Source organism: Homarus americanus, unplaced genomic scaffold (assembly GCF_018991925.1).
Source record: "Homarus americanus isolate GMGI-L3 unplaced genomic scaffold, GMGI_Hamer_2.0 scaffold48220, whole genome shotgun sequence".
Taxonomy (NCBI): domain Eukaryota; kingdom Metazoa; phylum Arthropoda; class Malacostraca; order Decapoda; family Nephropidae; genus Homarus; species Homarus americanus.
The window spans coordinates 5,167,648-5,195,596 of record NW_024755060.1 but is presented as its reverse complement, the minus strand read 5'-3'; the positions used below and the strand labels follow the sequence as shown (position 1 = coordinate 5,195,596).

The window sequence follows — 27,949 nt, the reverse complement described above, 5'->3', positions numbered from 1 at the left end:
TAAGTTGGGGTCAGGCAGGTGGGTGGGTGGAGGTGGGGGAGTTGGGGTCAGGCAGGTGAGAAGATGAGATTAAATTGGGGTCAGGCAGGTGAAGGGAGGTAGAGTCAAGTAAAAGTGTGTCGTTACACTGGCATTCTTTCGATTATTTTGTAAATTTTCAGAAAATCAGTATTTGCTGTACACCGTCACACAAGCGTTCAGAACCAACTCTCCGGTTTCCCTCGTTCAACAACTGTCAACAAACAAGATGGACCCAACTGACGAAGAAAGCACAGCAATTCTACGCCTTTTTGGTGTATGAGGAGTCCTGGTGATCCTAGAGACAGCGGCGCTGCCTTATCTGGTCCCACATACTTGGGAAATTAGCTCCGTCATGTTGTTGTTCCCGCGTGGTCAAAATGTAAACAACAAATGACATTTTCTTACCTTTTTAAAATCATGAATTAAACCTAATAATGAGTAACCTTGGGAAGAAGAGTAAGACATATATCATAATAAATTTAGTTTAATATTTTAAGTAAAATATGTTGTACAGTATTTTTTATAATATTTATAGTATCAATTATAGATCTTGAGTTGACTCCGGTAAGTTGTCGTACGAGTCGTCAGTGCAGACGGTCTGTCCCGTCTGACAAAAGTCAACGACAACGTCGACGATTCTGAAATCGGCAATTAATGGAAAAGTTGACAATAGAAATGCTAGTGTGACGCCGCCTTAAGGTTATAAACGTGGGTGGGGTGAGGTCAAGGGTGGGGGTGAGGTCAAGGGTGGGGTGAGGTCAAGTGGGGTGAGGTCAAGGTGGGTGGGTCGGGGGTGAGGTCAAGGGTGGGGTGAGGTCAAGTAAGATCAGGGTTCACAAAAAATACCATCATCCATACGTTAACCCCACCCCTACAGGTGAGGTAGGGGCTTTTACCTTCAAGATGGCGGGGTGTTTACATTTTAACATCTTAAGGGAAAGTTTTGACATACAAACTTAAATTAATTCAACCTCTTCACACCTGGTCAGTTGCCCTCTTAATAATTTGTAATTATTTGCTGTTCAGTTCTCAACAATCATACAAACAGGTGTAAATACTCGCCAAAAGTGTAAACACTCGCCAAACAGGGTAAACACTCGCCAAACAGGTGTAAACACGCCAAACAGGTGTAACGCCAAACAGGTGTAAACACTCGCCAAACAGGTGTAAACACTCACAAAACAGGTGTAAACACTAAACAGGTGTAAACACTCATAAACAGGTGTAAATAAACAGGTGCTCATCCCCAAACAGGTGTAAACACTCACAAACAGGTGTAAACACTCATAAACAGGTGTAAATACTCGCCAAACAGGTGGAAACACTCGCCAAACAGGTGTAAACACTCGCCAAACAGGTGTAAATACCCGCCAAACAGGTGTAAATACTCGCCAAACAGGTGTAAATACTCGCCAAATAAGTGTAAAAATTCGCCAAATTGGAGTCAATATTCGTCAAATTGTTAATAATCGCCAAATAGTTGTCAATATTCGCCAAATAATGACAATACTCGCCAATATTCATAAGTAGATGCCAAAAATCGCCAAAGAAGTGTCAATATTCGCAAACCCCAAAACAGATGTCACTATTCGCCAACAGTCCCCTCCACTCCCTCGTAACCTAAGAAATTTCATCTTTAAGTCAACAATAAGAAGGTCGGCGAGGAACAGCTGCTGGGATTACCGAGTGGGATTGAGGGATGGCATTTATGGGTGGGATTAATGGTTGGGATTTATGGTTGGGATTTATGGGTGGGATTGATTGGTGGGATTTATGGATGGGATGTGGATAGGATTTATGGTTGGGATTAATGGATAGGATTTATGGTTGGGATTGTGGTAGGATGATTGGTTAGGTTATGGATGGATAACGGTTGAGGGAGGAGGGTGGAGAAGGAGAGGGTGACGGAGATGGAGGCGGAAGGAGGAGGGCGGAGAGGGGCGAAGGAGAAGAGGGGGAGGAGAAGGAGGAGAGGGGAGGAGGCAAGGAGAAGAGGGAGGAGGAGGCAGGAGGTGGAGGGAAGAAGGAAGGAGGCGGAGGAAGAGGAAGGAGGGCGGAGGAGGAGGAAGGAGGGGCGGAGGGAGGAGGCAGGAGGGTGGAGGAGGAAGGAGGGGGCGGAGGAGCAGGAGGAGCGGAGGAAAGAGGAAGGAGGGGCGGAGGAGGAGGAGAGGAGGAGGGCGGAGGAGGAGGAGGAGCGGAGGGGAGGAAGGAGGGGCGGAGGAGGAGGAAAGGAGGGTGGAGACAAGGAGGGGTGGAGAGCAAGGAGGGTGGAGAGGGAGGGGTAGGAGGCAGAGAGACGGAGGGAAGGAAAAGGAAGAGGAGGAGGAGGAAGGAGGGGGGAGGAGGGAAGGAGGCGGAGAAGGAAAGGAAAAGGAAGGAAGGAGGAGTGGAGGAAGGAAGGGTGGAGGAAGGAGGGGAGCGGAAAGGGAGGAGGGCGGAGGCGGAGGAAGGAGAGACAGGAGGAGGAGACAGGAGGGGTGGAGAGGGGCAAAGGAGGGGTGGAGAGCAGGAAGGGGTGGAGACAGAAGGAGGGGAGGAGGAAGAGGAAGGAGGGGCGGAAGGAGGCAGGAGGAGGTGGAGGGGAGCAAGAGGGAGTGGAGGGAGCAAGGAGGGGAGAGAGCAGGAAGAGGAGGAGAAGGAAGGAAAGAGGAAGGGGGAGGAGGAGGAAGGAGGGGGAGGAGGAGGAAGGTGGGGTGAAGGAGGAGGAAGGAGGGAGGAGGGGGAAGGAGGGGGCGGAGGAGGAGGGAAGCAGAAGTGGAAGGAGGAAAGGGGCTGAGACGGAAGGAATAGTAGTGGTGAGCAAGTAGCGGGCGGGCGGGGGACGGACAGACAGAAGTTGTTGTCGTGTTGGTGAAGGAGGAGGAGAGTGAGGGAAGGAGGAAAGGGAGGAAGAAGGAAGGGGAAGGAAGAGAAGTGATAAGAGGAAGAGGAAGAAGGAAGAGTGATAAGAGGAAGAGGAAGAAGGAAGAGAAGTGATAAAGAGGAAGAGGGAAAAGGAAGAGAAATGATAAAGAGGAAGAGGAGGAAGAAAGGAAGGAGAAGGGAAGAAGTGATAAAGAGGAAGAGGAGGAAGAGGAAACCTATACCTCCAAGCCCTATATAATATCCTCTCAATCTCTAAATTATCTCTCTACAATATCTCCTCGAGCCTCTTATCTCCCTCAGGCTCTATCTCTCAACCATCTCCCCTCGGCTCTCCTCCAGGCTCTATCTCCCAACCATCTCCTCGCCTCCCAGGCTCCAACCATCTCCTCGGCCTCCCAGGCACTATCTCAACATCTCCCTCGCTCTTATCTCCCAGGCTCTATCTCTCAACCATCTCCCTCGGCTCTTATCTCCCAGGCTCTATCTCTCAACCATCTCCCCTCGGCTCTTATCTCTGCCAGGCACTATCTCAAATGTCTCTCTGTATGGTCTCAAGCCGTATTATCTCCCAAAGTCTCCAAGGAGGTCATAAAGGGTCGCCTCAGCTGATTTTAATATCGTCTGACCCGAGTCATTTATGTCGCATAACCTGACTCAACTCTGTGTGTGTGTGTGTGTGTGTGTGTGTGTGTGTGTGTGTGTGTGTGTGTGTGTGTGTGTGTGTAGTGGTGTGAGTGGGTGTGTGGTGTGTGTTGTTGTGTGTGTGTGTTTGTGAGTGTGGGGTGGGTGTGTGGTGTGTGGTGGTGGTGTGTGTGTGTGTGTGTGTGTGTGTGTGTGTGTGGTGTGGTGGTGGTGGTGTGTGTGTGGTGTGTGTGTGTGTGTGTGTGTGTGTGGGGTGGGTGGGTGGTGAGGTGTGTGTGTGTGTGTGTGTGTGTGTGTGTGTGTGTGTGTGTGTGTGTGTGTGTGTGGTGGTGGTGGTGGTGGAGGTGGTGAGTGGTGAGGAGTGTGATGGAGGGGATGGGGAGGGAGAAGAGGGAAAGGAAGAGACCAACAATAAACACTAAGTCTCATCTCGTTAAAACATTATAGTACTAACATCACCTAAACACTACCTTTTTACATACAACAAAGGCCAAACATTATTTTACTGAAGATGACGATAAATGTTGAAAATTTTCGCTAATTTGGCGATTAACCGAACGCCAAAAACACAAATTACTTTCACTGATAACTTTCCCGTGTAAAGAAAGTAGGTAGCTGCGTTAATGAAGAGTTTGTACCGAGTATAAAAATCTATAGAAAAAATAAATAAACTCCCTCATGAGGTAAAATTCTACCAGTTAAGTCAGTCAGAAAAGACGAACACTGAGCTGACTGACGCATTAGTAAATAGACACATACGAGGTTGATATCAGGTTGCAGAACACACGAACAACATCCACGAAATTGTTCTATCTGTGAACAAAGCGTCAGAACATAAAATTATTTTAGGTTCTCAAAATCACGTCAACTTCTAAAAAAACCACTTCAACAGCTCACAATACTCTCAAAACACTTCAGCAGCTCACAATTTCAAAACACAGCTGTCACAAAATTATAACAAGTCATTTGCTGACAATTAATATCAAGAAGCTCATTCAAAACACTTGGCTCACACTTTCAAAACTTGCAGCTCACAATATCAAAAACAAGTCAGTATCAGTACTCCTCAAAAACCCTCCAGCAGTATATCAAAAACTAGCTGACAATTCTCTCATAAATCAAAAGGCAGCTCACAAACTAAGCTGATCATAATACTCTCAAAAACTCATAATTCCCGTTCTCTTTGGCTCTGTAAACTCACTGCATTTTAACCAATTAAATATTTAGTAATTTTTGGTCAGTGTTTTCATGTCAATATTATTTTCGGTTTCTATTTTAATTTTTTTTCTTCTTTATCTTCACTATTTAATTCTTTCGTTCTTTTCTTGATTGTCTTTGTCTTCTTCCTCCTTCTTTCATTGTCTTCACGTCTTCTGTCGTTGTTTTCACGTCTTCTTCCACTATCTTCACGTTTCTTTCATTGTTTTGTCTTATTTACCTCCTTCGTTCAGTCTTCACGCGTTCTTTCATTGTCTTCATGTTTTCTATCAGTCTTCACATCTTCTTTCATTGTCTTCACGCCTTCTTTCACCTTATCAACGTTACCAATAAGCTGTACAAACATACAAATTTCTATCAAAAATATTATATGCGCATTCTCTTGTGTTCTCTAATGTAAACCATAAAAACCTGGTTTCTTTTCTATACTTCAGCCGGTCTCTATGGCCAATGACTTAGAGAAACCATTATCGTTCTCCAAGATGAAATTCCGTGATTAGAAAACTGAAAAGGAACATTTACTCCAATCGGTTTCTATACTGAATAATTTTAAGAAACCACTATATCGTTTTCTTGGAGGTTAGAGAACGAAACACGAGCAGTGGATGGTTTTAGATCTCTGGGTTTCTAGTTTATGTATTCCATTCGGTCTCTACAGTGAATACTTTTAGAAACCACAACAGTGTTCTGGACTTAAGCGGACTTTCGAGGTAATTTAAAGAACGAAAGACAAGCACAAAGGATGCCGATGTCTTCACGTTTTTTATATATTTTCTAGCCACCATCGATTCATTTAAAAACCGCTTTAAAGTTCGCAAAATTATAAATGGACTTTTGAGATTAGAGAACGAAAGACAAGTACGAGTAGATTCTATATACCTAGGTTTTTAGCTTTCAATATACTCGACAGCATATTATACCAATCACTTTAGAAACCACTACAGTATAGTTCTCGATAAAAACGTCCCTTTGTGTTCATTAGAAAACCAAATAGAAACACTGTAGCCAGGTTTTTATATATTTCAGCCTGTACCTACATCACATCACTTTAGAAACCACTATCGTTCTCGAAAAATACCCAGACTTATGTAGGTAATAAAGAACGAAATGAGAGCAGAGGGAAGAAACGCGTATCTTCCCACCGACAGTTTCCAGGACACTGAGTGGGTCGGTGTAACAGAAAACGAGCCAACCAACAGCCACCCTCGATACAAAACCTGCGCAGTGATGCCAACACCTCCACGTGACGCTTCCACTCCCCCCTCCTCTCACTCCCCCACAATCAACTCCCTTACCTATCACTCCAAACCACTTTTCTAATCACAACATACTCCCTGACCTGAGTAATCTACCAACCTACCAAATTTAATTACGTAAAATAAATAAATTTATTATTTAAACACTAGGGTGATGGCGTTCTGGCAAAGGTGATCTCTCCGGCTGGCCAATGACGGAGGATGGCAGGCTGGCAGGCTGATTCAGGGGTAAATTCTATTGAACTGTGTGACTTTTGTGTTTTCATTCTGTCATTCTGCTGTAGGTGTGGTCTTGGCTGTCAGAGTCTAACAGGGAGGGAAACAAGACGAGATAAATAAGTGTACTGATGAGCTGGAACGTTGGGTGATTAAGTGGTCTAAAAAAAGTGATGCAGGTTTCAAGTGGCTAGGTTAGGTTAGGTTGGCCTCTCTCTCTCTCTCTCTCTCTCTCTCTCTCTCTCTCTCTCTCTCTCTCTCTGCCAAAAAGGCTTCAAGATGGGATTTTCACCTCTACACTTACTTAACGATGAGATTTCTTCGAATTTCCATGAGTACGATGACTTAAACCATTGATACGATGACTTAAACCATTGATACGATGACTTAAACCATTGATACGATGACTTAAACCATTGATACGATGACTTAACCCCTTGAGTACGATGACTTAAACCATTGATACGATGACTTAAACCATTGATACGATGACTTAAACCATTGAGTATGACTTAACCCCTTGAGTACGATGACTTAAACCATTGATACGATGACTTAAACCATTGATACGATGACTTAAACCATTGAGTATGACTTAACCCCTTGAGTACGATGACTTAACCCCTTGAGTATGATGACTTAAACCATTGATACGATGACTTAAACCATTGAGTATGATTCTAAACCATTGAGATGATGACTTAACCCCTGATGATTTAAACCATTGATGATGACTTAAACCATTGATACGACATAAACCATTGAATATGACTTAAACCATTGATACGATGACATAAACCATTGAGTATGATACCATTGTATGATCAACCCCTTGATACGATGACTTAAACCATTGAGTATGACTTAACCCCTTGAGTACGATGACTTAACCCCTTGAGTATGATGACTTAAACCATTGATACGATGACTTAAACCATTGAGTATGATGACTTAAACCATTGAGTATGATGACTTAACCCCTTGAGTATGATGACTTAAACCATTGATACGATGACTTAAACCATTGATACGACATAAACCATTGAATATGATGACTTAAACCATTGATACGATGACATAAACCATTGAGTATGATGACTTAAACCATTGAGTATGACTTAACCCCTTGAGTACGATGACTTAAACCATTGAGTACAATGACTTAAACCATTGAGTACGATGACTTAACCCCTTGAGTATAAGGACTTAAACCATTGAGTACGATGACTTAACCCCTTGAGTATGAGGACTTAAACCATTGAGTACGATGACTTAACCCCTTGAGTATGATGACTTAAACCATTGAGTACGATGACTTAAACCATTGAGTACGATGACTTAAACCATTGAGTACGATGACTTAAACCATTGAGTACGATGACTTAACCCCTTGAGTATGAGGACTTAAACCATTGAGTACGATGACTTAACCCCTTGAGTATGAGGACTTAAACCATTGAGTACGATGACTTGACCCCTTGAGTACGATGACTTAAACCATTGAGTACGATGACTTATTGAGTACGATGACTTAAAACCATTGAGTATTGAGATACGATGACATAAACCACTGATACGATGACTTAACCCCTTGAGTATGATGACTTAACCCCTTGAGCATGATGACTTAACCCCTTGAGCATGATGACTTAACCCCTTGAGTACGATGACTTAAACCATTGATACGATGACTTAACCTTGAGTATGATGACTTAACCCCTTGAGCATGATGACTTAACCCCTTGAGCATGATGACTTAACCCCTTGAGTACGATGACTTAAACCATTGATACGATGACTTAAACCATTGAGTACGATGACTTAACCCCTTGAGTACGACATTTCGAACGATCATTATCAAATTACATTCTTAAACATTTTAACACACACACACAAGATGAAGCGCACTTACAAACATACAAACACGCTTAACTACGTGTCCAAACATAACATACAGACACAGATATACGCAATCACGCATCCAGACGTAAAACACACACACACACACACACACACACACACACACACACACACACACACACACACACACACACCTGTCCATTGTTCAATTTGTGCAGGTGGCATAGAAATGACGCCCACTGCTACCTGTAGAGAGAGAGAGAGAGAGAGAGAGAGAGAGAGAGAGAGAGAGAGAGAGAGAGAGAGAGAGAGAGAGAGAGAGAGAGAGAGAGAGAGATTATGTATGTATGTGAGTGACTGTCCAATCCAACCCATGACAACCCCCCAACAAACCCATCAATCATATGACAGTTCTTCAAGTAATGACAACCCATCACCAACCCATGACAACGCCCCCATCACCAACCCATGACGAGTATCCAAGCAAAATCTAGGACCCATGAACACACCCCATTATTACTTGTTCCTCTAACCAATGATTATTATGTAAGTACTATTATTATTATGGGTTACTAAACAGGTGAAAACATTATTATTATTTTTATTTACGAGAATAATTAGACCGTGGCACTATGACGTCATAAAGTGTGCCAGTGCTAACCAACATTCACCAATATCAACAAACATTCGCCAACATTCTATTAAAATGTTTCATATACAAAACATTCACAGTCCATTATTTTATGCATGGAATTCAAAATCTTCACAATAGTTCCAATATTTTTTTCCTTTCATTTTTAAACGTGAAATATTGATGTTTGGGTCTCTTACCGATTCCCATTTTCTGTTTTTAGGTCTCATACCGATTCCCATTTTCTGTTTTTAGGTCTCATACCGATTCCCATTTTCTGTTTTAGGTCTCATACCGATTTCCATTTTCTGTTTTAGGTCTCATACCGATTTCCATTTTCTGTTTTAGGTCTCATACCGATTCCCATTTTCTGTTTTTAGGTTTCATACCGATTCCCATTTTCTATACATTTTTACTCGAGACATTTTCCAAAAATTATATAAAATACTTTCAACTTTTATTTAACCCTGAAATATATACTTTGTTTAATAATATTTTTCACTCATTTTAATATTATTTTCAAAGAAATTTTATAATATTAATTTTTTTTCCGAATCTTTTTCAAGCTTTTACAAGGGAAATTATTTAACACATCAAGTTTATTTACATTTCTTAAGCTAAAAAAGAAAGCTAAATTTTCTCCTGAGTCATGGACGAATCTTTAAGAAATTCGACAAAAAAGAAAAATCCTTCACTAAAAATTTTTCCAGGAATATATATTTTTAACAGTGAAATAAACAAGAGTTGCTCCACATATTTTTACCATAGAGAATATATATCACTTAGGGTTTAATACTTGAAATATAGCTTCTTCGGTTTATAAAGGTAAATTTCATAATCATTTTGGTCCTATGTTAGCTTTAAGAAACATGTAAATACATATAATAATAAAAAATGACTAAAGAATGAGAGAGAGAGAGAGAGAGAGAGAGAGATTTCTTCCTCTGCCTCATGACACAATGTTTCCTCCTCCTCCTTCCTCCTCCTCTTCCTTCCTCCTCCTCTTCCTTCCTCCTGTCTTCCTTCCTCCTCCTCTTCCTTCCTCCTCCTCCTCCTCTCAGGATATAAGCCACACGCATCAGCCTCAAGGTACTCAGATCTCCCTCCAGTGAACGATATAAATGTTTGTGTTTCATATATAAATAAACCCACGTATATAATGGCCAAGACGGGGGGCCATACTGAACACGTTATGTGGATGAGAAAAATGATAAACAAATGGAAGAAAAATGAATAGACATATACAATTAGAAAAGAATAAATAAAGGTTAACAAAAAGAATAAATAGACAAAAGTAAACAATATGAATAAAACAAACAAATACGTGAAAAAGTAAACAGAAGAAAATAATACTTAAAATAAACGAAAACAAATGTAAAATGTAAATAAAAAAAGTGAATAAATTTATGAAACAAAGAAAGACACAAACACGTAAATAAAGAAATTTTATTGATTTGGTAACTGTTGGGAGTGTTGGTAGCCGTGGGCAGTGTCAGTGTTGGTAACTGTGTAGTGTTGTAACTGTTGGGAGGGGTAGCCGTGGGCAGTGTAGTGTTGGTAACTGTGTAGTGTTGTAACTGTTGGGAGTGTTGGTAGCCGTGGGCAGTGTCAGTGTTGGTAACAGTAGTGTTGTAACTGTGGTAGTGTTGGTAGCCGTGGGTGTCAGTGTTGGTAACTGTGTAGTGTTGTAACTGTGGGAGGCAGGCTGGGCAGTGTAGTGTTGGTAACTGTGTAGTGTTGTAACCGTGGGAGTGTTGGTAGCCGTGGGTGTTGGTAACTGTAGTTGGTAGCCATGGGCAGTGTCAGTGTTGGTAACTGTGTAGTGTTGTAACTGTTGGGAGTGTTGGTAGCCATGGGCAGTGTAGTGTTGGTAACTGTGTAGTGTTGTAACTGTTGGGAGTGTTGGTAGCCGTGGGCAGTGTTGGTAACTGTGTAGTGTTGTAACTGTTGGGAGTGTTGGTAGCCGTGGGCAGGGTGTTGGTAACTGTGTAGTGTTGTAACTGTTGGGAGTGTTGGTATGGGTGGCAGGCCAGTGTTGGTAGCTGTGTAGTGTTGTAACTGTTGGGAGTGTTGGTAGCCGTGGGCAGTGTCAGTGTTGGTAACTGTGTAGTGTTGGTAACTGTAGTGGGCAGGCCGGCAGTGAGTGTTGGTAACTGTGTAGTGTTGTAACTGTTGGGAGTGTTGGTAGCCATGGCAGTGTCAGTGGGTAACTGTGTGTTAGTGTTGTAACTGTTGGGAGTGTTGGTAGCCGTGGGCAGTGCAGTGTTGGAATCTGTAGTGTTGTAACTGTTGGGAGTGTTGGTAGCCGTGGGCAGTGTCAGTGTTGGTAACTGTGTAGTGTTGTAACTGTTGGGAGTGTTGGTAGCCATGGGCAGTGTCAGTGTTGGTAACTGTGTAGTGTTGTAACTGTTGGGAGTTGGTAGCAGCCGTGGGCAGTGTCAGTGTTGGTAACTGTGTAGTGTTGTAACTGTTGGGAGTGTTGGTAGCCGTGGGCAGTGTCAGTGTTGGAAACTGTGTAGTGTTGTAACTGTTGGTAGTGTTGGTAGCCGTGGGCAGTGTCAGTGTTGGTAACTGTGTAGTGTTGTAACTGTTGGTAGTGTTGGTAGCCGTGGGCAGTGTCAGTGTTGGTAACTAAGCAGTGTTGGTAACTGTGTAGTGTTGTAACTGTTGGTAGTGTTGGTAGCCGTGGGCAATGTTAGTGTTGGTAACTGTGGGCAGTATGAAGAGTGGTGGCAGTGTTGGCAGGGACCCAGATACCAGATGCGCGACAATCAGGCAGTTTTAGGGTCAACATTCCTCTAACTTAGCGACGTGGAATTAGATTAAACGAGCATTTGCCTCCCTCCAGAAAATGTCTCGTTGACTTGTGAGAATTTACCGAGAGAAGTTGGCGTCTTGGAGGAATTTATTGAGGTATGTTGGCGTCTTGGAAGAATTGGGTATGTCTTGGAAGAATTTATTGAGGTATGTTGGCGTCTTGGAAGAATTTATTGAGGTATGTTGGCGTCTAGGTAGAATCTATTGAGAGAAGTTGGCGTCATAATAGAATTTATTGAGAGAATTTGGCGTCTAGGGAGAATTTATTGAGGTATGTTGGCGTCTTGGAAGAATTTATTGAGGTATGTTGGCGTCTTGGAAGAATTTATTGAGGTATGTTGGCGTCAAGGTAGAATCTATTGAGAGAATTGGCGTCATAATAGAATTTATTAAGAATTGGCGTCTAGGAGAATTTATTGTTGAAGATTGATAAGGTTAGTGGGGTGAGGGAGACTTCCCTCAGGGTAGTAAGGAGGAGCCATTTCCCTCAGGGTAGTAAGGAGGGGACCCATTTCCTCAGGGTAGTGAGGAGAGACCCATTTCCCTCAGGGTAGTGGGAGGACCCATTTCCCTCAGGGGTAGTGGGGAGGACCCATTTCCTCGGGGTAGTAAGGAGACCCATTTCCCTCAGGGGTAGTGGGAGACCCATTTCCCCTCGGGGTAGTAAGGAGGAGACCCATTTCCCCTCGGGGTAGTAAGGAGGAGACCCATTTCCCCTCGGGGTAGTAAGGAGGGAGACCCATTTCCCTCGGGGTAGTAAGGAGACCCATTCCCCTCAGGAGGGGTAGTAAGGAGGAGACCCATTTCCCTCAGGGGTAGTAAGGAGGAGCCATTTCCCCTCGGGGTAGTAGAGGGGGCCATTTCCCCTCAGGGTAGTAAGGGAGAGAATTTCCCCTCAGGGAGTAGTAAGGAGAGACCATTTCCCTCGGGGTAGTGAGGAGGCCCTTTCCCTCAGGGTCTAGAGGCGGGCCATTATCTTGGGTTGAGGAAGGTATTAAACTCTCTGTAACTTGGGTCGTTTAAGTCAAAGAAACAATGACAAGTCTTATGGGCATTAATGATACTCCAGTTATAAGCCTTTGTTCTCTCTCTCCCATCCTCCTCTCTCTCTCTCTCTCTCTCTCTCCCATCCTCTCTCTCCTCTCTCTCTCTCTCTCTCTCTCTCTCTCTCTCTCTCTCTCTCTCTCTCTCTCTCTCTCTCCCATCCCCCTCCCTCTTTCTCTCTCTCTCCCTACATCTCCCATCCTCCTCCTCTCACCTTCTCCCATTTCTTTCCTCATATCTCTCTCCTCCATCCATCCCCTCCACTCTCATCTCTCCTCCTTGTCATATCCTCTCTTTTCCTCTCCTTCATTCCTCCACCCCCCTCTCTCTCTGCCTCCTCCCCTCCCTCCTCTACCCCTCCTCCCCTCACCACGACACAATCGCCCACAGCACGACCAATAATTAACCTGTCTCCCCCAAAAGGTAAATCAACCTCATTTAAATCTTTCCCATAACAAACGTCAACATTTTTTTTCCCAATTAGTCCTATGAAAGTTTCCCCATTGTTTCCCCCTCGACTCAAAACAATTATTGGAATATTAAAGAATTTTCTGAAAACTTAAGGTTGTCGCTTCAGGAGTTCAAAGGTGTGTGTGTGTGTGTGTATGTGTATGTGTGTGTGTGTGTGTGTGTGTGCGTGTGTGTGTGTGTGTGTGTGTACACATGATTTATATGCATCTGTCTTATACACATGATTCTTTTAGGTTTAAATACACACTAAAAACGTCTTCCTCACACACACACACAAATTGATTTTTGAAACTTTAAATGTTAAGTAAACAAAACCGCCCCACGTAAAGACAGACAGACAGACAGACAGACAGACAGACAGACAGACACAGACAGACAGACAGACAGACAGACAGACATATACGTATTAACACCTGCTTCAGTTAGAACAGGTGGGAGACGCCTGTTCTAACCCCTGATAAGATTGATAGTTTATTTGGGTACTGAAGGGTTAAAGTGACGTCATAACCCACATGTTCAGTGTTTACATTCTGTGTTATGGTTGACGGCTCCTTCACCCGGGTCATGGAGGATACCAGTGTATTTTTAATATAATTTCTACCTGGTTTTATCCTATGTTATCCTAACCTATCCTATCTTTACCTATGTTATCCTGATCTATCCCATTCTAACCTAGCCTATACTAACCTAACAAGTGCATTTTGAATTTTTACCTGGTTTTAGTTTGGACGATAGGAACCTCACTTAATGTACTGCAACCTAACCTACCCAAACCTAACCTACAACCTAATCCACACATAATGCATCTATTCTTTCTACCCCCACCCCGAATTTGGACACCCCCTTTTCTGAAAATCCTGGATCCGCCCTTGAAGGGGAGGTCACTGAAAACACCCAATCAGTCAATCAGGAGGGGCCGACATTGAAGTTAACAGACGGGCCAATCATGAGGGCCGACATTGAACGAACCAACGCAGCCAATCAGGAGGAGCCGACATTGAGCTAACAGACACAGCCAATCGGATTAAAATTGACCAGCCAATCAGGAAGGGCGACTTGACGAACCAACGCAGCCAATCAGGAGGAGCCGACATTGAGCTAACAGACACAGCCAATCAGGAGGGGCCGACATTGAACTAACAAACAGGCAATCAGGAGAGGCCGACATGTGAAATATCTGACGCAGCCAATCAGGAAGGGCCGACATTGAACAAACCAACGCAGCCGACATTGAGCTAACAGACACAGCAATCAGGAGGGGCCGACATTGAACTAACAAACAGGCAATGAGAGGCGGCGTGAGCTAACTGACGCAGCCAATCAGAATGTCTGGAATTTCCTATAGAATCCTTTGGTGTTTGGAAACGGTCGGAGGAAGAGATGGAATGAGGAGGAGTAGGAAGAGGAGGAGGGGCAGGAGGAAATGGAATGAGGAGTAGGAAGAGGAGGAGGGGCAGGAGAAATGGAATGAGGAGGAGTAGGAAGAGGAGGAGGGGCAGGAGGAAATGGACTGAGGAGGAGTAGGGAAGAGGAGGAGGGGCAGGAGCAATGGAATGAGCAGGAGGTAGGAAGAGGAGGAGGGGCAGGAGGAAATGGAATGAGGAGGAGCAGGTGGGAAGAGGAGGAGGGGCAGGAGGAAATGGAATGAGCAGGAGAGGGAAGAGGAGGAGGGGCAGGAGGAAATGGAATGAGGAGGGGAGTAGGGAAAGGAGGAGGGGTGGAGGAAATGGAATGAGGGAGGGAGTAGGAAGAGGAGGAGGGCAGGAGGAAATGGAATGAGCAGGAGAGGAAGAGGGGAGGAGGGGCAGGAGGAAATGGAATGAGGAGGAGTAGGGAAAAGGAGGAGGGGCAGGTGAAAATGGAATGAGGAGTAGGAAGAGGAGAGGGGCAGGGAGGAAATGGAATGTGAGCAGGAGTAGGAAGAGGAGGAGGGGCAGGAGGAAATGGAATGAGGAGGACGAGTGGGGAGGAGGAGGAAGAGGAGGGGGAGTAGGGAGGAGGATGGAATGGGGAGTGGGGAAGAGTAGGAGGTAGGAATGAGAAGGAGGTGGAGGAGGAGATGGAATGAGGTGGAGGAGGAGATAGAATGAGGAGTGGGCGAGAGAGACGAAGAGGAGGAGGAATGAGAAGTGAGGTAGAGTAGGAGGAGGAAATGGGGAAGATATCGAGAAATAGGAAGAGAGGGAAATTAGAGGCAGAGGAGGTGCTTAAGGAGGAGAAGGAGGAAAAGTAGGAGTAGGAGGAGGAAACGGGCAGCAGCAACATAGTAAACAATAAAAAAATTAGGCAATGTTACAAAAATACCAAGAACATATAACTAAAACCATTAATATTTTTCTGAAGCTGCCCGATTCTTATCTAACTTAACCTACATTAACCTTTGCTAATTTAACCTAACCTAACCTAACCTAACTTAACCTGCATTAACCTTTGCTAATTTAACCTAACCTAACTTAACCTACATTAGCCTTTGCTAATTTAACCTAACCTAACTTAACCTACATTAACCTTTGCTAATTTAACCTAGCCTAACTTAACCTACATTATCCTTTGCTTGACTGCCACCCCCAAATTCCATAGATAAAGAACATCCTGCTTCTAGAGAAACCTTCAGCTAAAGGCTTCAGCTTCCAGACAGGCTAAGCTTCACCTTGCACACGAGCCTACAGTATTCAGCTCAGCTTTTGAGTCTTCATCTTACACGAGAGACTAACTTCCTCGTCAGCGCCTTCTGTTGTGTCTAAGTGGGTCTTTAACTTCAGCTCCAACTTTCAACTAGCAGGTGAAAGTCTCCTGATTACTGATGAAACTCTATTGTCCTTCAGATTCCTCCTCCTTCAACATCCTAATGTTAGCCTTCAGCCACTAGACAAGTTCTTTCAGCTTCCAGGCATGATATCTCAACGTCCAGGCATGATATCTCAATTTCCAGGCATGATATCTCAACCTCCAGGCATGATATCTCAATTTGGTGCGGCGATATCTCAAACGTCCAGCATGATATATCTCAACGTCCAGGCATGATATCTCAACGTCCAGGCATGATATCTCAATTTCCAGGCATGATATCTCAACCTCCAGGCATGATATCTCAATTTCCAGACATGGTATCTCAATTTCCAGCCATGATCTATCAACTTCCAGGCAAGATCTTTCGGTTTCCAGGTAAGATTTTGTTTCCAGAAAATATAATCCAGCTTTTACACAAGTTCTTTCAGTTTCCATACGATCCAATCCTTCCAAAAAGAAGCAACCGACTTTTCACGGTGCTTCAAAAATCAACAAGTTTCTTTAAGTTCTACATAAGTTCCTCCAGCTTCAAGACAAGTTACCCCCCCCCCCTCCCCTCCCGTTATCCCCAGTCTCCAAAGCCATGTTCAAGCCTCAACAGGACCCTTGAAGTCGTGGCTAAGAGGCTCCAGGTCGTGGCTAAGAGGCTCCAGGTCGTGGCTAAGAGGCTCCAGGTCGTTAAGAGGCTCCAGCTTATAGAATAATCTGTAGTTTCAGGAGGTTCTGCCAGCCTACTAAGCCTCCTGCTCCCAAAGAAGACTTCTAGCAACCACACAAAGCCCTCAACTTCCAGAGTTTAGCCTGCGGGTTCCAGAGATTCCAGTTGACAGAAACTCCTAAAGGATTCAGACCAAGGTTCGAGCCGACATAAAGACCTGATAGTTCCAGCCGACAGAAGGACCTCAGGTTCCAGCCGACAGAAGGACCTCAGGTTCCAGCCGACAGAAGGACCTCAGGTTCCTGCCGACAGAAGGACCTCAGGTTCCAGCCGACAGAAGGACCTCAGGTTCTAGCAGACAGAAGGACCTCAGGTTCTAGCAGACAAAAAAAACAGAGCTTCCACACAAAGTGGTGCCAGGCTAAACAGGAGGCTCCAGGGCTTCAGATAACGAGACCTCCGGGTATGGGACACCAGTAAGCAGCGCCCTGGAATACAGAGCTGCAACACCCAACACGAAAATCCACTCGTTGGAAAGCTCCTGGAAGCGTGGCCTGAAAAATAAACGATTCCTCCAGTTTCCAGTGAGATCCTGATGCACCGCCTCTTCCCGCAGGATCCAATCCCTCCCTCATTCCCCTCCTTTACGCCCGCTGAATTGGAGGACGTCTAGGATTTTTATTTCTCTTATCGCCCCAGGAGAAGATTGCTAAAAGTCTACTATGTTTTGTGGGACAGACTTAGGTGGTATTACTGTGTCGAAGCTCAGGGCGGCAGCGGGGGTACTGATGACTTCATTTCAACAGCTAAATGGATCTGATCAACTTGAAATTCACTCAACACCAACGAATTATATGTTTTTGGGTCAATTTACTGTAAAAAAAATCTTCCTCTTTTACCAAACACTCACGTAAATGACCAAAGTCACTCACGCTGATCTCAAATCATTAGGAAAACAAGTACAGTGTTTGTTTGATTGGATATACACAAGTAAACAAATACATAAATATTTAATCCTTTGTCTTGGATTAATACAAACTAGAATTCATGGTGATCGAAAAGTCCCTATTACCTACGATGATTAACAATATTTATTTACCTTATCCTACTTATAAAAACACAGGTATAACAATTAACATCCACACCTTGTCAATTACCCCAGGTGCACAGGTACTTTTTGATCACCCTGTACTAAAAATTTAAGGCAGTGATTTACTTTTAACAATACAGGTAAACAATCAATACCAATATCACTCATTACCACAGGTAGTTTTTGATCACCTTGAGGCAGTGAATCTTACACAGGTATGAACGATAAATGGACTGGGCTTATGTTAGTTTGTCTGGCTAATGAGGACAGGAGAGAGGAGAGGTGAGGAGAGGAAAATAAGATGATGAAAAGAGAGGAAGAAGTAGAAAGGAAAGGAGGAGAATAAATAAAGGAGAGAAAAAAGTTATAAAGGCCACACACACACACACACACACACACACACACACACACAGAAAGTCAAGCCAAGGTTTAATATATTTCTCACCATATTCCAACACACTACCTCACCCACCTACCCCCTCCCCCTCCACCTCAGATTCGTCCACATATTGTAACTTGGAGTCAGGAAAACACAGTGTGGAGTTATTTTCTTACCTGTGGAGGACAATAAGGGTGGGAGGTGCACAGGACAATCCCCCAGCAGGAGGAAAAAAAACACATGGAAAGATTTAAAGACAGTGGAAGTATTTTCCTAATCTTTCCTATGATAATATTTAAAGACAAATCTAATGGAAGAATATTTTCCTAATTAACGACTATATGTTGTGTGGATGGGAAAAGGGAAAATTTTTACGCACTCTCAAAAAATCATGAAATATATGAACATTTTCCCCATTTTCTCACTTAATCTGAAGATCCAATTTCGATGTAAATAGGACAATAAACCTCTTGATCTAATACAATTTCCCAATTAGGAAAATGCACTAAAAATACTAAACTTGACGACGGATTTTCCCTCTGCTTAGGAAAACGAAGTTGGAAACCACACACGAATTTCCCAATCAATTTAATATGAAAATAAACCAGGAAAATTATACGAAGATACGATAGACGTTTTCATCTGATCAGGAAAATAACGTCGACTTTCAGGAAAAACAAACAGATTCTCGTATGAATTTTCTAAACCATAAGGACAACAGGAATACAACTACCCAGGGCAATTCTAATCAGGAAAATAAGCTATTTACTAAGACACTAGGACAATAAACCACTAAATTACTCTCAATTACGGAAAAATATCAGGACAATGGGGGGGGAAATAAGTACATTATATATTTCCAATTGGGGAAAATATCAGGAAAGTCCACCTACCTACTTATGGGGGGGGGGGGAGGGGTGTTAAACGTAGGGAATAAATTTATTTCATTTGTAAACAATAAAGTTGACTCCATGTAAACAATGACACAGCACAAATAAACAATGAAAATTTCCGAAGACAAACAAAATGAACAAATTTATTCCCCCATCGACTATACACACTGGTATATATTCAACCTTGTAATGTATATATAAATATATATATAAACCATGCATGTATATAGTTACACTGTACACTTACCATACTATTTCAATTTACACAATGGCCTTAGATCTACAGTAAATTCTCTATGTATCAAGTTACTTATATAAATTCTATATTAATTTATATACTTGGTGGAACTATTATAATTTATATACAAAGGCTATTAACATTACTCAAAATTTATATTGAAATACTGTATAGGCATAAGCTCTTTCACTATAGCTATTATAAAAATATATAAAAATTGTCTATATATTGTAAGCTTATTTTAAGTGTTAGATATTAAAGGTCTATTAGGATTACCAATTTTAGGTCACAGTGCAGGATAAGCAAGAAGCCTTTTGAAATAGTTTAGCCAATTTCGTTCAAAGTTAATTATAAGATGAACCAATTTCGTTCAAAACACACACATTAAATTTCGTGCAGAGATATTTACACATCAAACCAATTTCGTTCAAAACTATTTACAGTAAACAAACTCTGTAAATAATTCAGATATTAAACCAATTTCGTGCAAACCATTTACAAACTGAACCAATTTCCTTTGCATTCATTTACACATTTCAACATCCAATTTAAGTTTTCCTTTTTTTTCCAATTTTTTCTGAAAAGGAAAATTAATAAAATACAGAAAACCAAAACAACGTGGAACTTACCTTAATTAAAGACGACTAAGGAAACACTGTCCAATTTTAGGTAAGACTAACTCATAAAATTGGACAAAAATTGGGTGCGTCTTTCTAAAATACCCCCAAAATAAGCTTTAGGGGATGACATTACCATAAAATAGCCAATGGTGATTTAAAATCCCTAAACTAATTGTCTTGGGGGATTCAATGACCTAAAATCAACAACCATAAAACCAACCAAATTTTGAATCCCTAAAAATTATGGGTGGATGCAGACCTAAAATCAACCAACATTGACCTCTTCACATCTTAGGGTTCGGCTCTCTTAAATAAACCAAGAATTACCTAATATTAACCTGTTTCAAGTGACCAACCCCCCTTCAAGACACTTCACCACCCCTTCAAAACACTTCACCACCCCTTCAAAAGACACCTCACCACCCCTTCAAGACACTTCACCCCTTCAAGACACTTCACCCTTCCAAAAGACCCACCACCCTTCAAGACACTTCACCACCCCCTTCAAGACACTTAACCCCTTCAAAAGACACTTCACCACCCCTTTAAGACACTTCACCACCCTTCAAAACACTTCACCAAGACACTTCACCACCCTTCAAGACACTTCACCACCCCTTCAAGACACTTCACCCTTCAAAAGACACTTCACCACCCCTTCAAGACCTTCACCACCCCTTCAAGACACTTCACCCTTCAAAGACACTTCACCACCCTTCAAGACACTTCAATCAAAAGACACTTCCACCACCCTTCAAAAGACCTTCACGACCCTTCAAGACACTTCACCCTTCAAAATACACTTCACCACCCCTTCAAGACACTTCACCTTCCCTTCACCACCTTCAAGACACTTCTTCCTTCAAAATACACTCACCACCCTTCAAGACACTTCACCCCTTCACCACCCTTCAAGACATACCCTTCAAAACACTTCACCACCCTTCAAGACACTTCACCCCTTCAAAACACCTTCACACCCCTTCAAGACACTTCACCCTTCCACCACCTTCAAGACACTTCACCTTCAAAACACTTCACCACCCCTTCAAGACACTTTCTTCAAAACACACTTCACCACCCTTCAAGACCTTCTCAAAAGACACTTCACCACCCCTTCAAAGACACTTCACCACCCTTCAAAGACACTTCACCACCCTTCAAGACCTTCACCCCTTCAAATACACTTCACCACCCTTCAAGACACTTCCACCCCTTCAAAAACACTTCACCACCTTCAAGACACTTCACCCCTTCCACTTCACCCTTCAAGACACTTCACCCCCTTCAAAACACACTTCACCACCCCTTCAAGACACTTCACCCCTTCAAAATACACTTCACCCCTTCAAGACACTTCACCCCTTCAAGACACACCCTTCAAAACACACTTCACCACCCTTCAAGACACTTCACCCTTCAAACCTTCACCACCCCTTCAAGACACTTCACCCCTTCAAAATACACTTCACCACCCTTTCACCCCTTCAAGACACTTCACCACCCCTTCAAGACACTTCACCACCCTTCAAGACCCTTCAAGACCACCACCCCTTCAAGACAAGCTTCACCCTTCAAAGACACTTCACCACCCTTCAAGACTTAACTTCAAAAGACACTTCACCAAAGCCCTTCGAGACACTCACCACTTCAAGACACCACCTTCAAGACACTTCACCACCCTTCAGACACTTCACCCTTCAAGACTTCCTTTTGCCCCTTCAAGCTTGACACACCCCCTTCAAAAGACACTTCACACCCCTTCAAGACACTTCACCACCTTCAAGACACTTCACAAAATACACTTTCACCACCCCTTCAAAGACACTTCACCACCCCTTCTTCAAGACACTTCACTTTTTCAAGACACTTTACCACCCTTCAAGACACTTCACCACCCCTTCAAGACACTTCACCCACACCCCGTCAGGTAACACCCTCAGTCCTCACCCAACACCGTCTCATCAGCCTCTCTCCTGTTTGCCAGCAGCCCGTGTAGGAGACCCAGCATAGGAGATAACGTGGAGACACTCACCTCATTGTCGTACTCCGTGATCTCCTCCTCCTCGTCGGTGGGGAAGGTGTGGGGTGGGAGGAGAGGAAGCGGTGGCACCTCTGACCCGCTGGACAAGATGGAGCCGGAGTGCTGTTGAGAGAGGGGAGATGTGGTCAGTCTTTGGTGGGGAGGTGAGATGTGGTCAGTCTTTGGTGGGGAGGTGGGGGTGATGTGGGTGGGGAGGTGGGGAGGTGGGGGTGGGAGGTGTGTGGTCAGTCTTGGTGGGAGGTGGGAGGTGGGGAGGTGATGTGGTCTTTGGTGGGAGGTGGGGGAGATGTGGTGGGAGGTGGGGAGATGGTATCAGTCTATTGAGGGGGTGGCAGGTGATGTCAGTCTATTGAGGGAAGGTGAGGGTGATGTGGTCATTGAGGGAGAGAAGGTCAGGGGGGAGGTGGGGAGTGATGTGGTCAGTCTTGGTGGGAGGTGAGGGCGATGTGGTCAGTCTTTGGTGGGGAGGTGAGGTGATGTCAGTTTATTTAGAGGAGGTGGTGTGTCAGTCTATTGAGGAGGGTGAGATTGATGTCAATCTAATGAGGGGTGGTGATGTAGTCACCTAACACACACACACACACACACACACACACACACACACACACACACACACACACACACACACACACACACACACACACACACACACACACACACACACACACACACACACACACACACACACACACACACACTAATAACACACAAAATCCACCCTGCACCCCATGCCTGGACCCTTGACAAACCCATGCCTGGACCCCTCGACAAAACCCATGCCTGGACCCTTGATCCATGCCCACCCTGATGCCCCCTTGACAAAACCCTGGATAAACCCATGCCCTGACCTCGACAAAGCCATGATGTCCTGGACCCTTGATCCATGCCCTGGACCCCATGCCTTGGACCCCTTGACAAAACCCATGTCCTGGACCCGTTGAGAAAACCCATGCCCTGGACCCTCGACAAAACCCATGTCCTGGACCCGTTGAAAATGCCCTGGACCCCTCGACAAAACCCATGTCCTGGGACCCTGGAGAAAACCCCTGCCCTGGACCCCTCGACAAAACCCATGCCCTGGACCCCTCGACAAAACCCATGCCCTGGACCCTCGACCCAAAACCCATGCCCTGGGACCCATGTCAGTCCTGCCCTTGATCCATGCCCTTGATCCATGCCCTGGACCCGCTTGATCCATGCCCTGGGACTGGACCCCTTGATCCATGCCCTGGACCCCTTGATAAAACCATGTCCTGGACCCTTGATAAAACTCATGCCCTGGACCCTTGACCCATGCCTTGGACCCCTTGACAAAACCCATGTCCTGGACCCTTGTCAAAACCCATGTCCTGGACCCTCCATAACAAGACGCTAGGCCCAAAATATTAGGCAAAAACCTACTAAAATTGGGCAACTTTTCAGGAATAAATTGACAATATATCAAGTCCCTTTCCTACCTGCCACCGTGGAGGAGAGAAGGTGGTGGGGGAAGGGGAGGAGGTAGAGAGGGAAGGATGGAGAGGGGGAAGAAGGGGGGAGGAAGGGAGTAAGAGGAATGGAGGGGGTAAAAGAAGGAGATGGAGGAGAGGGGAAGAGAGGAGAAAAGTTATGGGGAGGGGAAAGGAGGGGGAAAAGGAGAGGAGGGGAGGGAATAAGGAAGGAAGAAAGGGGGAAGAGGAAGGAGAGAAAGGAACACAGTTGACAAAGGATAACTTGCAAAAACAGACACAGAAAGACAGACATTAACTCAACAAAGAGTTACACAAAGCAAGGTATAACTAGCCAATAGAAAAATAGCCTAAAAGTAGTTAAGGCTGAAATAAGCTAGGGAGGCTAATCTTCACGTGATCCTAAAAATATATAGCTACCGTCATAGTAATCTTGGAATCTCATTATAATCTTGACGTCTTGTTCAGGCCAAAGTTTGCACCATTAAACGTCATTGAAGCCCCAACACCTTGCATCCCTCTTGGCAAAACTTCACGTCACTTCACTTCCTTCCTTCTATCTCGCGTTTCATTCACCATTAACCCCAAGTTTTCTTCCTCATTTCTTTTTCTTTCTTCTTCATTAATTCCTTCCCTGTTTCCCCTCCTCCCCCATCCTTTCTTCTCCTTCATTAATTTTGTCTCTTAATACTTCTTCCCAGCTCCCCCTCCATCTTCTCTATCTCCCCCTCACCCCTCCTCTACCTCAACCCTTCCCTTCCTCCTCCTATTATCTCCATTTCCCCTTCTCCTTTTCTCTTCCCCTTCCTTTTATCCCCACCTCCCTTCTTTCTTCCCCTCCTCCATCTCTATCTCACCCTGAGAGACCTGGCAGTTGTAGCATTAGTAAATATGACAAATTTTGTGACAAGAGAAACCGGTATGGCCAGCATAAGGACAGAACCAGACAATGTGATGTAGTCATGGCCAGAATTAGTCTAGGATACAGACACATCTGGCAAGTTAGTAACGCTGTACCCATACCGGAACACTCAGCATGTAAACTTTGTGATAAACCTTTAAAGCATACACTTGAACACTATATTATTGAATGTGACACTGTCAAGGACTTCAGGTCACCTGACTTATTGAATCATGAACTTTGTAATTACTACATTGAATCGGAGATGCTTGAGGACATTCTTGCTGTTTATCCCAAATTGGTAGCCCACACTGATTAGTCTTCAATTAGAATATGACGTCCAATGTATATGAACCACTGTCTTGCATGGCAGTGAACAGTGACATCACCCACACGAATCTGACCTATATATACACTGCTAATGAATACGATGTATTTATTTGTGTATGAACCTCTGTCCTGCGTGGCAGTGAACAGTGATGCCACCCTCAGTGTCAAGACCTGACTGAATTACTCAGAATAGGCAAACTGTACTACAAGCTTTGCCAATAAATTTGTTAAACTAAAAAAAAACTCCTCCCTTCCCCTTCCTCCATCTCCTTCCCCCTTCCTCTAACTCTATCTCCCCCTCCCCTCCACTTCCCTCCTCCTCCATCTCCCCCTCCCCACTTGATACAAAAGGCAACATTGAAGGGTCCATCTTGTTATTTGTCGACTCATCAATTTTTTTGACAGCACAAGCCCCCCGCCTCTTTCCCTCTATCTCCTCCCCCCTCTCTCCCTCTTCTTGTCCCACCACCTCCCTCTCTCTCTTCCTCTGCCCCACCCCCTCCCTCTCTCTCACCTGCGTCACCAGTAAAGGAAGACTCAACACCTAACACTATTTACCTATTTCACCTTAATCACGTTACACCTGTCAAGCGTCACGGCTCTCCTCTTAACCAATTACTAACGCCTATTTTATCTCGTCTATTACTTTATCCGTTTTCTCTCAATCTTTCATCTCATTTCATGTTTTCTAACACGAGAAAACCAAACCTAACCTAACCTAAGCTTGGATATGTAATCTTCATGTGATATCATACATATAACTAAACCACTATTGTAAAAAATTTTCACTATATACGGAAAATACACAAAAAATACTCAACAATACTCAAAAATACACAAAAAATACTCAATGTGTGTATGATAATGACCCTTTATGACCTCAAATTATGTAATTAATTTTGGCGGTGATATTGACTTAATGGTTTGGGAGTGCACGATAAACTAGCAGTTGAGTGTACCAAGATTCAATTCCATGTCTGTCTCTCTCTTGTCTGTCGCTCGCTCTCTCTTGTCTGTCGCTCTCTCTCTCTCTCTCTTTCTCCTCCTTTCACACCCTGTTCACCCTTTCACTCCCCCAGCCACCTATTCCCTCCCACATTTTTCATCATTCTTTATCACCTTCACATCTCCCCTCTTTCGTAAACACTTGTCTTTCTTTACACTCTGTTTGTCTTCCTTTGTGTACGTCCGTTATCACTGCCTCTCTCTTCCCCCCCCCACCCTCTTCTTCTCCCCTCCCCCGTCATTCTCCACTCCTCCCGTCCCCTCTCTCCTTCTCACTCCCTCTTCTCCTCTCTTCCCTCTCTTCTCCTTCCCCCTCTCTCCTCTCATTTCCCTCCAACATGACGTAATAAGAATCATGTCAAGCAAAGGTTAATGTGACTCTCTCTCTCTCTCTCTTTCTACAATCATCCACTTCAACAACTATTAAATAATCATCCATCCAACGAGCTAGAGTTCAGTAAACATCCTATACATCCAACCACCATTCTAATAAACATCCATTCATCCATTGTCCTCGCCAGTTCTCGTCCACTAACTCATTGCATCCATTTATCATCTATTTCCTAACACACACACACACACACACACACACACACACACACACACACACACACACACACACACACACGCGCGCGCGCGCGCGCGCGCGCTAGTCTCCAAGGATCCTATGTTAATACCGTCTTGTTATTGTTCCCTTTAGATACTGTATACACACATACATACATGCATACATACATAGAAATACACACACCGTACACACAACCCCACCCCTTCATGACTGCCCTGGCGTCAAAAGGGCTAAAAATAGAAAACCAAACACAAAAAAAGAAACACAAAAATTAACAAACACAAACAGACAGTAATTAAGCTCCATACATTTTCCCTCAACTACAAAAACAGAAAAGCCATTATTTACCTCAATAAAATACCTACAGAATCATAACATATGTAAGAAAATAATAAAAATACGTATTATATTCTTTGTAGTGACGATTCAATACCACTAGTAAAATATTCCACGCTATAAGGTCAGAATCGAACGCTATTTACTCTACGCTTAAATATAGATGAGTGGAAATAACGTTTTCTCTGGACTAAAAAAAATATTATCATAGAAAATGGGTAAGATGGCGGAGGGAATTTTGGGAGGGGTAACTCGTCTATTCTTATAATAATTCGCCCGTTTGAGTTTTTGACCCACCGACACACACTCAATGCCGTCACACACACTTGAGGATATTACATAACGCCGTCACACACTCTAGGACATTACATAACGCCGTCACACACTCGAGGACATTACATAACGCCGTCACACACTCTAGGACATTACATAACGCCGTCACACACTCTAGGACATTACATAACGCCGTCACACACTCTAGGACATTACATAACGCCGCCACAACCTCTAGGACATAACTACATACTTAGGACATTATAACGCCGTCACAACCTCTAGGATTATAGCGCTCACGCACTCTAGGACATTACATAACGCTGTCACATACTCTAGGATCACACAACGCCGTCACACACTGAGGACATCACACAATGCGTCGCACACCTGAGGACATCACACAACGCTGTCACACACTCGAGGACATCACACAATGCCGTCACACTGAGGACATCACACACGTCACACACTCGAGGATCATCACACGTAATCACACACTCGAGGATCATCACACAACGTCATCACACACACGAGGATCATCACACGTCATCACACACTCGAGGATCATCACACAACTTCATCACACAACGTCATCACACACTCGAGGATCATCATACGTCATTACACTCAGGATCATCACACGTCATCACACACTCGAGGATCACAACGTCATCACACACTCGAGGATCATCACACGTCATCACGCACTCGAGGATCATCACACAACGTCATCACACCGGAGGATCATCACACGTCATCACACACTAGAGGATCATCACACACTCAAGGACATCACAACGTCATCACACACTCGGGGATCATCACACAACGACATCACACACTCGGAGGACATCACACGTCATCACACACTCGAGGATCATCACACACACACTCGAGGATCACAACGTCATCACACACTCGAGGATCATCACACACCTGAGGATCATCACACAACGCCGACACACACTCGAGGATCATCACACAACGTCATCACACACTCGAGGATCATCACACACTGAGAACATCACATAACGCCGACACACACTCGAGGACTCACACAACGTCATGACACACTCGAGGATCATCACACACTCAGGACATCACAACGCCGACACACCGAGACATCACACAACGTCATGACACTCTGAGGATCATCACACAACGTCATCACACACTAGAATTCATTTACACCCCTCCGTTTCTGTGGTCAACTTCCCTCCCCCAAAACCACCTGACCGTTTTCTTTACCTCACCTACCACCATCCTAGGACTAACTTCGCTAAAAAACGTCACTTCATTTCTCCCCGTCAGTTTTCAGTAATGACTTGGGAG

The 27,949-nt window shown here is 44.0% G+C and overlaps 1 long non-coding RNA gene across 2 annotated transcripts in view; it reads right to left on the bottom strand.

Annotated features, from left to right (window-relative positions):
- Positions 1-27,949, bottom strand: part of LOC121856386 — a 123,912-nt gene that overhangs the window by 68,370 nt on the left and 27,593 nt on the right. Inside the window, exon 1 of one of the 2 annotated variants that reach the window (XR_006086963.1) lies at positions 21,745-21,796. The exons of the other annotated variant lie outside the window; for it this stretch is intronic. This is a non-coding gene — a long non-coding RNA (uncharacterized LOC121856386). Of the gene's footprint in view, positions 1-21,744; positions 21,797-27,949 lie in introns of those variants that run through there. 2 annotated transcript variants of the gene reach the window in all.